Source organism: Zootoca vivipara, chromosome 1, assembly GCF_965207765.1.
Source record: "Zootoca vivipara chromosome 1, rZooViv2.hap1.1, whole genome shotgun sequence".
NCBI classification, from domain to species: Eukaryota; Metazoa; Chordata; class Lepidosauria; order Squamata; family Lacertidae; genus Zootoca; species Zootoca vivipara.
The window spans coordinates 35,932,823-35,947,576 of record NC_142582.1 but is presented as its reverse complement, the minus strand read 5'-3'; positions in this window follow the sequence as shown (position 1 = coordinate 35,947,576).

The following is a 14,754-nucleotide window of genomic DNA, read 5'->3' as shown; positions in this document are numbered from 1 at the left end:
GTCCCTTTACCTTTATTAGAAGAATACAAATATGAAGTTATTTGCTTGTATGTATCCATCTCCAACAGTTAAACTAATGAGTGTTCTGTGTAAGGCAGGACTAGGTGCTCTCTAGATGATGTACTGTGTCTCTCATGAGACCCAGCCAGTGTAGCCAATGGTCGGGGATAATGGGAGTTATAGTACAACATCTAGAGGGCATTACAATGGCTATAAATTCTGTGTCACAGTTGCCAACCCGCATGGCTGTTAATCCATTTGGAAAATTCCCTGCAAGTATTGTACTGGCACATCTGAATGTGATATTCTAGCCCTGTATGAGAAAAAAACACACAGGTATTTTAAAGTAAGGACATACACTATAGCCACTATTGAGACAACAGGCAGGTGGAATTTGTGTCATGGTAGTACAGTACAAAAGGCTTTGGGCAAAGTTAAAGCATTTAGTCAGCCCTTAATTGCTGTGTGCCCTAATCTGAGGCCAAAGCACACCAGTACCAAAAGATGCAGTGGGTAGTAGAATTGCAGTGGACCCATTGAAAAAAAATGGTCTAAGGTTACCTTATGTCCATTGGCTTCAATGGGTCTGCTCTGAGTTGGACTATCGTTGGAAACAGTCCTGAAGCTACAATCTTTTGCCTACTTACCTGGAAATAATCCCTGTTGATCTCAAAGGTATTTTGCTTCTGCAGGGATATGTAACAGGATTGCACTTTTAAACAGGGATGGATGAATCAGCTTGTTTCCATTTTAAGTCAGTTTTGCATCCCTTCAACCACCTATAAAATATTAGATTTAAATGGTACATATTTTTATATGCACTTTCCCCTAAAATACACATTTTGTATGTATTTTTTCCCCCAAGAATACAGTGGTATCACAGTCCTTTTAAAGAATGATTCGGTTTACAAACTTTGCAAAACCGGAAATAATGTGCCAGTTTGCAAATTTTACCTCGGTCTACGAACAGAATCCGAATGGTGGAAGGGCACCGGCAGCGGGAGGCCTCATTAGGGAAAGCGCACCTCGGTTTAAGAACAGTTTCAGTTTAAGAACGGACTTCCGAAATGGATTATGTTTGTAAACTGAGGTACCACTGTAGTTGATACAGGCAGCAGAAAGGTAGTAGAATGAAATGTAACAGACAGTAGGTTCACATTTTCAATGCTCTTCTGTACTCCTGGTTTTTTAAAAACCAATTGCAAGTGGAGATCTTGAACAACAGTTCCCTGCTCCCATCACGTGAGGGAAATGAATTCCTGAATAGGGCCAAGAAATGTTTTAGCCTGGGGAGCATTATAGATGGAATCACCACCTGCAGTCTGGAGTGGTACTATCTTTTTTTTAAAAAATAACAATTTATTAAATTTTCCAATTAAAACACATTTAAAGACATTAAACAAAAACAAATAAACATTCAAAACAACACAATACCATACATTGCTCTTTTTACCCTTCTCACAATCTTCTATTAACAATGCTCCGCCGAGCTTGACTTCCCTCCCTCCCCTCAATAGGTTTTCTAATCAGTTCTTATCCCGCAGTTCCTTTATATCTTCCCTTTAAAGTCAATTCGCCAGATTTATTTCAGTCCTGCAAGTGTTTTTAAACTTCTACAGTTCTTTTCCATATAATCCACAAATTTACTCCAGTCTCTTAGGAACCTTGTTTCCCCCTGGTTCCGGATCCTGCTAGTCAGTCTCGCTAATTCTGCATAGTCCATCATTTTTGTCTGCCACTCTCCAATCGTCGGTAAATCCTGGGTCTTCTATTTTTGGGCTAATAATGTCCTAGCCGCGGTTGTTGCATACAAAAATAATACATTGTCCTCTTTAGTAATCTCTTGACCTATCATTCCTAACAAGAATGCTTCAGGTTTTTTGGGAAAAGTATATTTAAAAATCTTCTTCAATTCATTATATATCATTTCCCAAAATTCTTTAACTTTATCGCATTTCCACCACATATAAGTCTCCTTCCTTCTCCTTACATTTCCAGCACATTCTATTACTCATTCTATACATTTTAGATAGTTTTACTGGAGTTAAATACCATCTATATATCATCTTCCAAACATTCTCTTTCAAGGCGGTACATGCAGTAAATTTTAATGTTTGATTCCATAATTTCAACCACGCATCATTTTCAATATTATGCCCAAAATCTTTTGCCCATTTTATCATCACCTCTTTTGTCAATTCATCTTTTGTATACCATTCTAGCAACAAATCATACATTTTAGACAATAATTTTGTTCTGCCTTCTAGCAACTCTGTTTGAAATTTGGACCTTTTATCCTCAAACCCTATCTTTTTGTCTTTTGAAAATATGTCATTCATTTGGTGGTATTGCAACCAGCTAGTCAGGGAATCTTTAATTTCTTCATAAGGTTTCAATTTCCATCCTTGTTCGGATTTCCTTAAAATTTCTTCATATGTCGGCCTCTCCCCTTCCATATTAACCTTTTTTACTGTGAATACCTCCACTGGTGAAATCCACCATGGGGGTCTTAGTCTCTAACAGCAATTTATTTATTTCCCATACTTCAAACAAAGATGATCTTATCACATGGTTCGTAAACCCTTTATGTGTTTTTTTCTTATCATACCATAGATATGAATGCCAACCAGCTCTGTTGTCGTATCCTTCCAAATCTAATAAGTCCGTATTTCCCAGTGTTATCCAATCTTTTATCCAACAGAGGCAGGATGCCTCAAAGTATGTTCTCAAGTCCGGCATGGAGAATCCGCCTCTTTCTTGGGAGTGGTACTATCAACTTCAGTATTCTGTCACCTCGTTCATGTTCCAGGTCTAGACTAGTCTTCATACTTCAACTGCCACTGCTCCATGCTCCATAGTTATAGCTCTAGTTTCCTGCAGATAAAGAAGGAAGATTCCCTTGATAATATTCAAAAGTCAAACATCTAAGGCTTTGTCGCAATCTAGATTCTGCTGGAAGGAAAGGCAGCTGCTAGCCCTTGTGGCCTGTGACTGCTGGGTGAGGTTAAAGTGTAATTTTTATTCCTAAAAGATAGCTACGTTGCTAGAAGATACCCTCAAAACTGCAGCTGTAGGAAAGGCACAACCCCAAAACCTGACAGTAGAAGGTGGCATGGCGATGCCACCCATTCGTTTGCAGAAAGAGGGAGGCTGAGGGAAGTGAAAGGCCTGCAAATTCTTATAGATCCTCTCTGCAGTTTTACAGTTGTCACACTCTTGATATGAGATTATATTATGTCCACAATCCCATGGAGAGCCAATGGCGAAGTGGGAACTTCCTCTTGTTATATCTTATCCATTTCCAGGCATAACAGAGAAGTGGAGAAGTGGAACAGTTCACTCATGGGAGCCTAAATTGTGGCTCGGTCTTAATATCTCCTATATATGATATCCTATGAACAAGACCTTAGAAGCACAGGGAAAAGGGCTGGCTACCTTTGAAACAGCACTCAGTTGAAAGGAAATACAGTGAGATTCTTGACCAAATTTAAATGTGTTTGAAGTTCATTCATCTCTAAATTAGAAATAATTAAAGGGGCCCTCATTAACACGAATCACTTGTGTGACTTTTGTTTTTGGGGTAACCCTGAATCATAAACAAAATCTCTCCCAGAAAAATATTTAAAAGGTTTTATCTTCTGGTGCAAATCTTTACATATGTGCTAATGAATATATAAAGTATTGCTTTTCAGCTTTGGAAGCTTGATTATTCCAACTTTTTTAAGTTACGGAAAAGATAAGAAACAGTTCAATTTCATCAACTCGAAACATGCAGTGAAATAAGACATTGTTTTTGTAGGGCTGTTCATTCTTTGAACTTAGATGACATTGTCTCAGAGGACAAGATGTTTGATGAGTTTTATACTTTAAAGCCTCTCTTAAGAAAAAATTAGCTCAGAATCTGTTTTGTGTAGAATAGCGTATGTATGCGTGCAGAATCATTCAGTCTTCAAAAGACCAGAGGGGAAGCTGGTGTCATCTTCTATTTACTTTCAATATCTCTCTTTTAAATTCACACATCGGGAAAAGCTGGAGAATCATAATTTTAGGTGCTTATTTTCTTATCAGTTCAAAAAGCATATATGCATCCAATTGACCTCATAATGAAGTGATGAGGAAGGGTGTAACTTTGCTTCTTACGTGAAGGAATAAAAGATCGGATACTTGCTCACAATTCACCTCATGAACTCTATCTGTACTACTTTAAAAACAACAACTGCCCCATATGTATTTCCATAGTCCATTGTAGAATTAGAAGGGATAATAATAATAATAATAATAATAATAATAATAATAATAATAATAATTTATTATTTATACCCCGCCCATCTGGCTGGGTTTCCTCAGCCACTCTGGGCGGCTTCCAACCGAATATTAAAACAGTACAGCATTCAACATTAAAAACTTCCCTAAACAGGGCCGCCTTCAGTTGTCTTCTAAAAGTAAAATAGTTACTTATTGCCTTGACATCTGCTGGGAGGGCGTTCCACAGGGCGGGTGCCACTACCGAGAAGGCCCTCTGTCTGGTTCCCTGGTTCACTTCTCGCAATGAGGGAACCACCAGAAGGCCCTCGGTGCTGGATCTCAGTGTCCGGGCTGAATGGTGGGGGTGGAGACGCTCCTTCAGGTATACAGGACCGAGGCCGTTTAGGGCTTTAAAGGTCAGTACCAACACTTTGAATTGTGCTCGGAAACGTGCTGAGAGCCAGTGTAGATTTCTCAGGACCAGTGTTATGTGGTCCCCGCGGCCACTCCCAGTCACTAGTCTAGCTGCCGCATTCTGGATTAATTGCAGTTTCCCGGTCACCTTCAAAGGTAGCCCCACGTAGAGCGCATTGCAGTAGTCCAAGCGAGACAGTTCACCGGCAGGTAGGGTCTCAGCCTGCATACCAGATGGAGCTGGTAGACAGCCGCCCTGGACACAGAATTAACCTGTGCCTCCATGGACAGCTGTGAGTCCAAAATGACTCCCAGTCTGCGCACCTGGTCCTTCAGGGGCAGTTACCCCATTCAAGACCAGGGAGTCCTCCACACCTGCCCGCCTCCTGTCCCCCACAAACAGTACTTCTGTCTTGTCAGGATTCAACCTCAATCTGTTAGCTGCCATCCATCCTCCAACCGCCTCCAGGCACACACAAGGGATCCTGAGGGTCATCTAGTCCAACCCCCTGCAATGCAGGAATCTCAATTATAGCATCCATGGCAGGTGGCCGTCCATCCTCTGCTTAAAAACCTTCAAGGAAGGAGAGTCCACCACCTCTCTCTGTTGAATAGCTCTTTTGCACCTCTTTACTCTGACTTTTGACACTTGAGGTACACACGTATTTGAGGGCTCACCTTACTTCTGTGATTGAAAGTTATTTTAAACTGTTTTTAACATCATGTTTTATATAATGTTGTAACCCGCCTTGGGGCCTTAGGGTGAAAGGTGTGTGATAAATTAATAAACAAACAATTTCTGTTCTTACACAGGGCACATACAGACTCCATCTGCTTTCACTCGGTCACCCTAGATCACTCACTGCTCTCCAAAATAGAATAAAATAATAATAGTTAGTGCCAAACAGGCAGTATATCAGGACTTTAAATATTAGTGTATTGTATCTGAATTTCTGAAGCCCAAATTTACATTTGCTTCACTTCATTGGCTGAAAACTTTATCTTATAATATGGAAAGGGATACGTCAGTTGCTAGAAGAGGTTTCTGCTGAAGCAGACATTAAGAGCTGTTGCACTTACGAAGGCTATGTAGACAACTCTGGATTTCAGTTTAAAGCAAATATTGCTGAGAAAAGGTTATCGGCAAGATTGCAACTATAAACACACTACCATTTTATTTGATCTGCAATTTTCATAATGTGTTACTGTTTGTGTTATGCAGTATAGGCATATATTTGTCTGTCTGTACACACAGACACACGCACACACACACACATTGCAATATACACATACATTACAGTAAAATCTATTTTAAGTATTGCCTTGCAAATGATTTATTCCCTAGCTTGTGTATCTTATTCTATAAGATAGCGCTTTGTTACTCCTTACATCTGTTGCTTTCTTAGAAACAAAAACAAATGTGTTCTGCGCATGCTCTGGAACATTCAGCCAACCCTGTTACACAAACTGTGATGAGCAATTAATAGAATTCAAGTAATTCTTATTTATAATAGTTTCCATGATAGAGAATAATATAAAATACCATCCAAAGTGTAGTTATTATTTTCCAACTTTTAAGTGGCATGTACAAGTGATAGTACAAAATAAAGTGTATATATTGCTTTTCAGGGCAAAATCCCACCCAAGATGACTCACAAGCAATATATAATATAAAACAATCAAGTTACTTTAAATTTACTTAAAACTGTTGTAGTTTAATAGACCAGGACAACAGTTCTTATGAAACATCAATTTTAAAAGCTATCAAATATGGGGCTATTCATGAAAATATGGTTTAGTGATTAGACCACTGGACTATCACCTGGTTCAGATCCCCACTTGACCTTGAAGCTTACTAGACGATCATGGAAAAAGCCACTGACTCTCAACCTAATTTTGCCCACATTTGTGGGGATAAAACTAAGTGGGATAGAAGCAACTTGGAGAAGAGGTGGAATGTAAATGTTACACTTAAGCAAGTACTTCTTTCAGGAGATAGTTCCAGAGATATGGGATCACCTATGTGGCAGACTTATGAGCACAACCTCATAAGGCCAAAGCAAGTGTGTATGGGTGCCATGGGCCAGGAGTCATCTTCACCTGATGAACAGCAGCCTGAAGGGGGGAGAGGCGGAGTGACTCCACCTGCAGCTGATCAGCCTTCAAGGACACAGAGGATAAGGGACTGATGAGAAACAGCTGGCTGTGGCCTTCTTAAGCAGAACTCCCAGCAGCAGTCAAATGCTGGTAACAACACTTGAAGTTCCTGGCTCTACCTTGCTGCCTCCTGCTCATCTTAACCCTTGACCCCATGATCTTGGATTCCCTGACCCCTGGACTATTTGACCATGTGGATTGCTGTTTGCTCAACCCTAGGACTGGACCTGACTTTGTATGCTGACTCTGCCTCCAGGCAAGTACATCTCCCAGATTCTTCTAGTTGGCTGGCCTCCCACTCCACTGAGCTCTGCACGTTGTTGCTCAGCAACGAGACTACAACAGTGGGTGCAGGTGGTCCTTCATATATAAATATCTTACCTTTTTTTTCTTTAACTGCAAAAATATTAGAAATACAAATAGGTACAAAACCTTTTGATACATACAAAGTTAGTAGCATAGTCATCCATCCATCCACACTAGGAAAAGACAAAAAGGCAAGAAAAAAAACCCTGTCCTAAAATATATAAATTACTGAATTTAATGATGAATGGTTTTTTTAAAGCATGAAAATAGGGTAGAATGTCTGGTGGGCAATTCTTGTGGACAATAGCTTTATAACTGAATGGTCAGTTTTCCACTTAGGCCATACCTACTTTTCCAGCCTCCTAAAGAGTTGGCAGTGGGCTAGTGTGGCCCTCAGACCAAAGTACGTTGATTATTCCTGTTATGGACAACACTAGTTGCATATAGGGGAGCCCAGGTGGCGCTGTGGGTTAAACCACTGAGCCTAGGGCTTGCTGATCAGAATGTCGGCGGTTCGAATCCCTGTGACGGGGTGAGCTCCCGTTACTCAGTCCCAGCTCCTGCCAACCTAGCAGCTCGAAAGCACGTCAAAATACAAGTAGATAAATAGGAACCGCTACAGCGGGAAGGTAAACAGCGTTTCCATGTGCTGCTCCAGTTTGCCAGAAGCGGCTTTGTCATGCTGGCCACATGACCTGGTCCCTTTACCTTTACCTTTAGTTGCATATAGATAAGAAATGAAGAAAACAATCCTGGAGGGATGTGTGTGAATTCCCATGTATATTACAAGATAAAGAGAAGGCATATCCTATATAAGTGGTGCAGTCACGATGAAAAAAAAGAAGAGTAGTAGTTGATATCCCGCTTTATCACTACCCAAAGGAGTCTCAAAGTGGCTAACATTCTCCTTTCCCTTCCTCCCCCACAACAAACACTCTGTGAGGTGAGTGGGGCTGAGAGACTTCAGCGAAGTGTGACTAGCCCAAGGTCACCCAGCAGCTGCATGTGGAGGAGCAGAGACACGAACCCGGTTCCCCAGATTACGAGCCTACCACTCTTAACCACTACACCACACTGGCTTCATGGCATTAAAGTCTGGATACACATGTGCACCCCATCTCATCAGCACCTGCTGTGTGTATGTCACTGAATGTGTAATTACCGAACTAGCATTATTATCCCACTACCCTTTGTTGATAGTGAATACAGACATCCAGAAGGCAGGTCCAGAAATGCATGCAAAGAGCTTTCTTTGACAGAATGATCTGCCTGGCAGGATCAGAATTTTGCATTTGAGAAACATAATGGCTATTTGTAGCTAGAACATTGCAGATGCTAAATAAGGAAGAGGACGAATAAGCATTTTGGCTCACATATGGACATTTTATTTCTGAATTTATTGTGGTTGTTACAAACAAAATAGAATCAAGGAAATTCGTTTAACAAAAAAGTTTGGATGTCACAAATCACATTTAAAAAATGAAAATATCACAAAATGGAGCAAAATTTTGAGTTTCACGGCATCGTATCATTCAACATCATTATAAAACACATGCATACTATGTGATGCAAGAATGGGGTGTGTTTGATTCATCTCAAATTTCTTGATATTTCTAAGCTTATTATGTCAGTTTCTTTTTCACAATGATGAATTAAATTAATTAGACACACTAAAGAGATGCATTAAGCAATTTTCACAAATGAAGACAAATTTCACAAATCTAAACTAAAAGGCAAATCAGATTATAGGAAATTAAGCTACTAAAACTGGCAAAATAATCAGGGTAGAAACCCAAGCCAAAATACTTGTCAGATCATCAAATGCTATTAGTAAATGAGGAAAAAAACATATTTGACGTTGGGGTCAATACCTTGCTTCTTTTATTAGCAAATTGACTAACTGCTGTAAGGATGAATGGCTTCAACCTTGTACAGGGTATAAGTGTGGGTAACTAGCTGGATCAATGCCAATTTGGCTGTTATGTTTAGGCTAGGGGCAAAAGGCTCCATTGAAAACTATGAAGACTTCTGCTTTCTGCTCTGGGTCTGGCCTCTTTCATCTCTGTGCCATGACAATGCCATTTTTTAAATAAAGAATAGAATAGAATAGAATGATAGAGTTAGAAGATACCACAAGGGCCATCTAGTCCAACCCCCTGCCAAGCAGGAAACACCATCAAAACATTCCTGACAGATGGCTGTCAAGCCTCCGCTTAAAGACCTCCAAAGAAGGAGACTCCACCACACTCCTTGGCAGCAAATTCCACTGTCGAACAGCTCTTACTGTCAGGAAGTTCTTCCTAATGTTTAGGTGGAATCTTCTTTCTTGTAGCTTGAATCCATTGCTCCGTGTCCGCTTCTCTGGAGCAGTAGAAACCAACCTTTCACCCTCTTCTATATGACATCTTTTTATATATTTGAACATGGCTATCATATCACCCCTTAACCTTCTCTTCTCCAGGCTAAACATACCCAGCTCCCTAAGCCGTTCCTCAGAAGGCATCGTTTCCAGGCCTTTGACCATTTTGGTTGCCCTCTTCTGGACACGTTCCAGCTTGTCAGTATCCTTCTTGAACTGTGGTGCCCAGAACTGGACACAGTACTCCAGGTGAGGTCTGACCAGAGCAGGTCCATATGCTGCTCTGAAGAGCCCTGGTAGATCATACTTCAGGCCTATCTAGCTTAGCATCCTATTTCCCACAGTGACCAACCAGATGACCTCTGGGAATCCCCAAAGAACCAGTCTCTGTTCACTGTTTCAGCCCAGCAAGTGGTATTCAGAGGGACACATCTAGCATCTTCACCATGGCTAGTAGCCACTGATAGCATCCTCCATGCTTTGTTTATTTATTTAATTTCTAAACCACCTTTATCTCAAAGGGATCCCAATATGGTGTGCAGCAAATAATAAATACCATAACATCATATACATTGCCACCAAGAGTCATGTAACTTCCAGTGGTATCATCATGACAAGCAAAACAGTTCCCATCAAATTCTCCCAAATGCCTGATAGAACAAAAACATGTTTACCTAAGGACGAAAAATCAGTACTGATGGGGACAATCATACTTCTGATGGAAGGTGTCCACAACAGACACCACAGCAGTGAAGGACTACCCTAGGTCACCACATAATGTAACAGATGCAGCAAAGGTAAAGGGGCCCCTGACCATCAGGTCCAGTCGTGTCCGACTCTGGGGTTGCGGCGCTCATCTCGCTCTATAGGCCGAGGGAGCCGGCGTTTGTCCGCAGACAGTTTCCGGGTCATGTGGCCAGCATGACAAAGCTGCTTCTGGCGAACCAGAGCAGCACACGGAAATGCCGTTTACCTTCCCGCCAGAGCGGTCCCTATTTATCTACTTGCACTTTGATGTGCTTTCGAACTGCTAGGTGGGCAGGAGCTGGGACCGAGCAACAGGAGCTAACCCCGTTGCAGGGATTCGAACCGCCGACCTTCTGATCAGAAAGCCCTAGACTCTGTGGTTTAACCCACAGCACCACCTGGGTCCTTAACAGATGCAGATGGGACCACAATTAAGGCCTCTCCCACAAATCTTGAAGCTTGGGATTGGAACCTGAAAACCATCTACATCTGTGATGGTACAGAGAGGTAAGGAGCTCTCCTCCCTCCACGCACAAGAAGAAAAGTAACGGTGATCTCTCAAAACCAACATTTGCTGCCACTAGCCCTCCTTCCTCTAACCTTCAGACAAGGCCAATTCTTAAGTCTCTGCATTATGAAGGGAACATCCAGCCCACCCCTGTCTCTGCCTTAGGAGATCAGGGCAGCTTGGTTTCCTTAGGCAAATCCCATTGATATACACATGTGCTAGGATGCCAAATGGTCTAGATATGGGGTGGGGTAAAGTCTGGCACAAACATGTGCACACACACACACACACACACAGAGAGAGAGAGAGAGAGAGAGAGAGAGAGAGAGAGAGAGAGAGAGAGAGAGAGAAGACCCAATGGACGATTTTGAGAGACCTTATTAAAAGGTTTATGTAGGCAAAAATGAAAAGCTCCATGAAAGAAATTAAAGCAACAAACAGAATGGGCACATACCTCAAGTAAAGGAGCTTAAGATCTTTGGGGAATGGGGGTGCTCAAAGAGGTAGCTGCCACTGGAGTCGTTCCCGCTTTTAACTCAGGTGAAATATGACCTCTTTACTTGAACATAATGGATGACTGGAATAACGTTAAAGTGTTAAAGGGATTTTGCTTTGAAAAATATAAATTTCATAGAGACTGCATTTTGATAAAGTGCAGTGTCTTTTAAAAGTACGTACAACTAATGTTTCACTTCCCTCTAACCCCCATACTGATATAGCAATGGATCTGTCTTTTCAACATATTGACAGTAGTTAAGAATTTGACATATTTTTCATGAGAGGCTTATTGTTTAAACTGAACTGAATATATCACACGCACACACACACCCTTTCTTTCTTTCTTTCTTTCTTTCTTTCTTTCTTTCTTTTTTACACCACAGTACTTCTGTCATGGTGCTCTTAGCACCTAAAGGTCTTAACATTATCACAAATGAGAATGCTCTGCATTTGCAGTTGACATGTTCCTAAACCCTGTCAAAAGCGTTCTTTAAATAATGCATCAGCATGTGTTTGTGATGCTGGCTTCGTGCATACACTGACTATTATAAGTGAGGGTTTGTTGTCAATGGCACCAGGCACAGCTTCCAGCTTGTCAAATATCAGTTATGTGACACTGTCACTTAATGACAGCCACCCCTAAATGAAAGGATGCACAGTTGCTCACAGCTTACTTATATCGAGGAAGGGGTGAAATTCACACATTATTTGACCACCTCCAGCACACCTCCACTGAAATACTGATAGTGGGGTTTGGTAATTAAGCCTCTAGCTCTGTTCTGTAGACTCTGCTATGTTTGGTGCTGAAACCAGTGGCATCATAAAAGTTGAATGTGAACAAATCTATAGAGAGAGGAAATTTGGATGGAGTGAAACTTTAGTCACAAGTTTAATCACAGAAGCTTTTCTTCTATAGACCTGTTCTGGGTGCAAATATTTTCCTTTCAGCAAGCAACACACCTTGCTCTAGTTACATGCGGAGGGGGCCCCATTTATCAATGTGATTATTCTTCATGAGCTGTATGGCGGGTTATTATGAGAGAGAGAAATATTATCTGATAAGCTTGAAATGTACTTGTTATTTATTGTTACAGGTAGGTAGCCGTGTTGGTCTGCCACAATAGAAACAAAATAAAAAAAATTCCCTCCAGTAGCACCTTAGAGACCAACTACGTTTGTCATTGGTATGAGCTTTTGTGTGCATGCACACGAAAGCTCATACCAATGACAAACTTTGTTATTTATTGTAATCCAGTTTCCTTTGGTGAACTCACCTGTTCTCTCATCTTCCTTTACTGCTGTTTCCTTCAGGGCAAACCCTCCCTCAAGTCTTCCCATCTGCATTGCCTGTGTGTCATCTCTTATTCCCCCGAAATTTATTGAATCTGGTGCAAAATAACCCACCTGATCAAATGGAGGTGGTGGCCACAGGAGGTGACAAAGGAGGCGGGCGGGCACAGAGGAGGTGGCAGTGGTTGCAGGAGGAGGCATTTTCAATATTGCCTGAAGTAACAAAATGTCCTGGACTGGCCCTGACAATTATAGTGAATTTCATGAGGTATTTAGCCTAGAACTGAAAGCTTTGTTTTCTGGCTGGGGCATTCTCGTTGTGTTGAAGTAATTCCCACTACCCTTTTCACACATTCAGATCAAAATTTCAGATATTTTTAGGTAGGAAGCCTGAAAGGCTCAAGTCTGAACAACATACAAAACTACCAGCTCTTTATAGTATACAGACACTATTGGCTTTATTGACAAGAGGAAGCTGTGTTGCACAACTTCTTTCACTATGATACTAGCATTTTAGAAAAGGGGTGTTAAAAGCGCATGTTCCTTCCCTTAACATCATACAAGGCTTTTCTTCAAGGGTCCAACTGAAATTTTGCGTAGATTTTTATTTTTATAGATTCGGAGCATGTGATAGGTTTACAATATATTTGGCTAGTTAATTCAGTTCAGCGTGGGCTTGTCAACTTTCCTCATATCTCTGTTTTCTGGCTATATAAATCACATTGGATTGTTCTGTTGCAGCTGCAGCTCATACTTGTCTATATTTAGAGGTTTGTCTATTTCAGAGTTTCAAGACCAGTCAGTCTTCTCTCTATGTATGTGTGTGAGAGAGAGGGGGGGGGAGGGTCACCAACTTCCCTTGGTCATTCTTCCAGCCCTTATCTTCTAAATACGGTGCCCTCAGGTCTGTAGACCTCATTTTGTAAACTGTTCTCTCTCAGTGCTGCAGACCTTGTCATTTAAACTTGAGGTGGGGAGGCCATGATTTCCAAGTTCCCATCATTTTTGAGCATTGACTGTGTTTGTTGGGGTTGGTGGGAGCTGGACTGAAGACCCTCCCTTCAGAGCTGTAGGCCTCATTTGCTAAACTGTGCTTCTTTAGGGCTATAGGCATAGGAGGCCCAGCATGGACCTCTTGGGGATATTCAGCTTTTGTTTTCATGAAGTGCTTTCATTTGTAAGTGATACAAATAACACAATGTGGGCAATACTCAGTCCAGTTGTTTACTAGCATTAGTGAGAAGTACCAGGCCCTTGTTTGTAACGTTTCCCAAAATTACATAATGCAGTTAAGTAACTTTAATGCATGACTGCCCCAAGATGAAATTTAGAATGCTTTTCAATATAAAATCCTCTCAAAACAGCCAAAATAAAAAAGGTTGCAGCCAAACAAGGCTTTCTCAAATTGGACCCAATGAAATCAACGGGCTTCACTAACTTAAATCCACTGTTTTCAATGCAGTACAATTAGTTAGATACAACCCTGATGTAAATTATGCCAGACTTCTCTATTTATAAAACTTGCTTCAGCCCTAGAATATGATTATTTATTAAGTGCTGGTTACAGGTAGGTAGCCGTGTTGGTCTGGGTCGAAGTAAAATAAAAAAATTCCTTCAGTAGCACCTTAAAGACCAACTAAGTTTTTATTTTGGTATGAGCTTTCGTGTGCATGTATCTGAAGAAGTGTGCATGCACACGAAAGCTCATACCAAAATAAAAACTTAGTTGGTCTTTAAGGTGCTACTGAAGGATTTTTTTTTATTTTTAAGTGCAGAATTCTTTTAAAACAACAACACTCTTATGGATAAAAGATCATGGAACTTGCCTCTCATGTTTTTTCCCCTGTGCTCCAGCAACCTGTGTGTGTATTTAAGGCCTATCCGGACACAAATTTTGTTGATATATGGGTCCTGGGTGTGTCACTGGACAACCCTACCCTATGGTTGAAAATGGAAGTCGAAGAATTGAGCACAATCTGTTAAAAAGTCAACAGTGAACAAATCTCAAATATACTCTGACTAAACATCAATAAGGGGAGCCCAGGTGGCGCTGTGGGTTAGACCACAGAGCCTAGGGCTTGCTGATCAGAAGGTCAGTGGTTCGAATCCCTGTGATGGGGTGAGCTCCCGTTGCTCGGTCCCAGCTCCTGCCAACCTAGCAGTTTGAAAGCACGTCAAAATCCAAGTAGATAAATAGGAACCGCTACAGCGGGAAGGTAAGCGGCGTTTC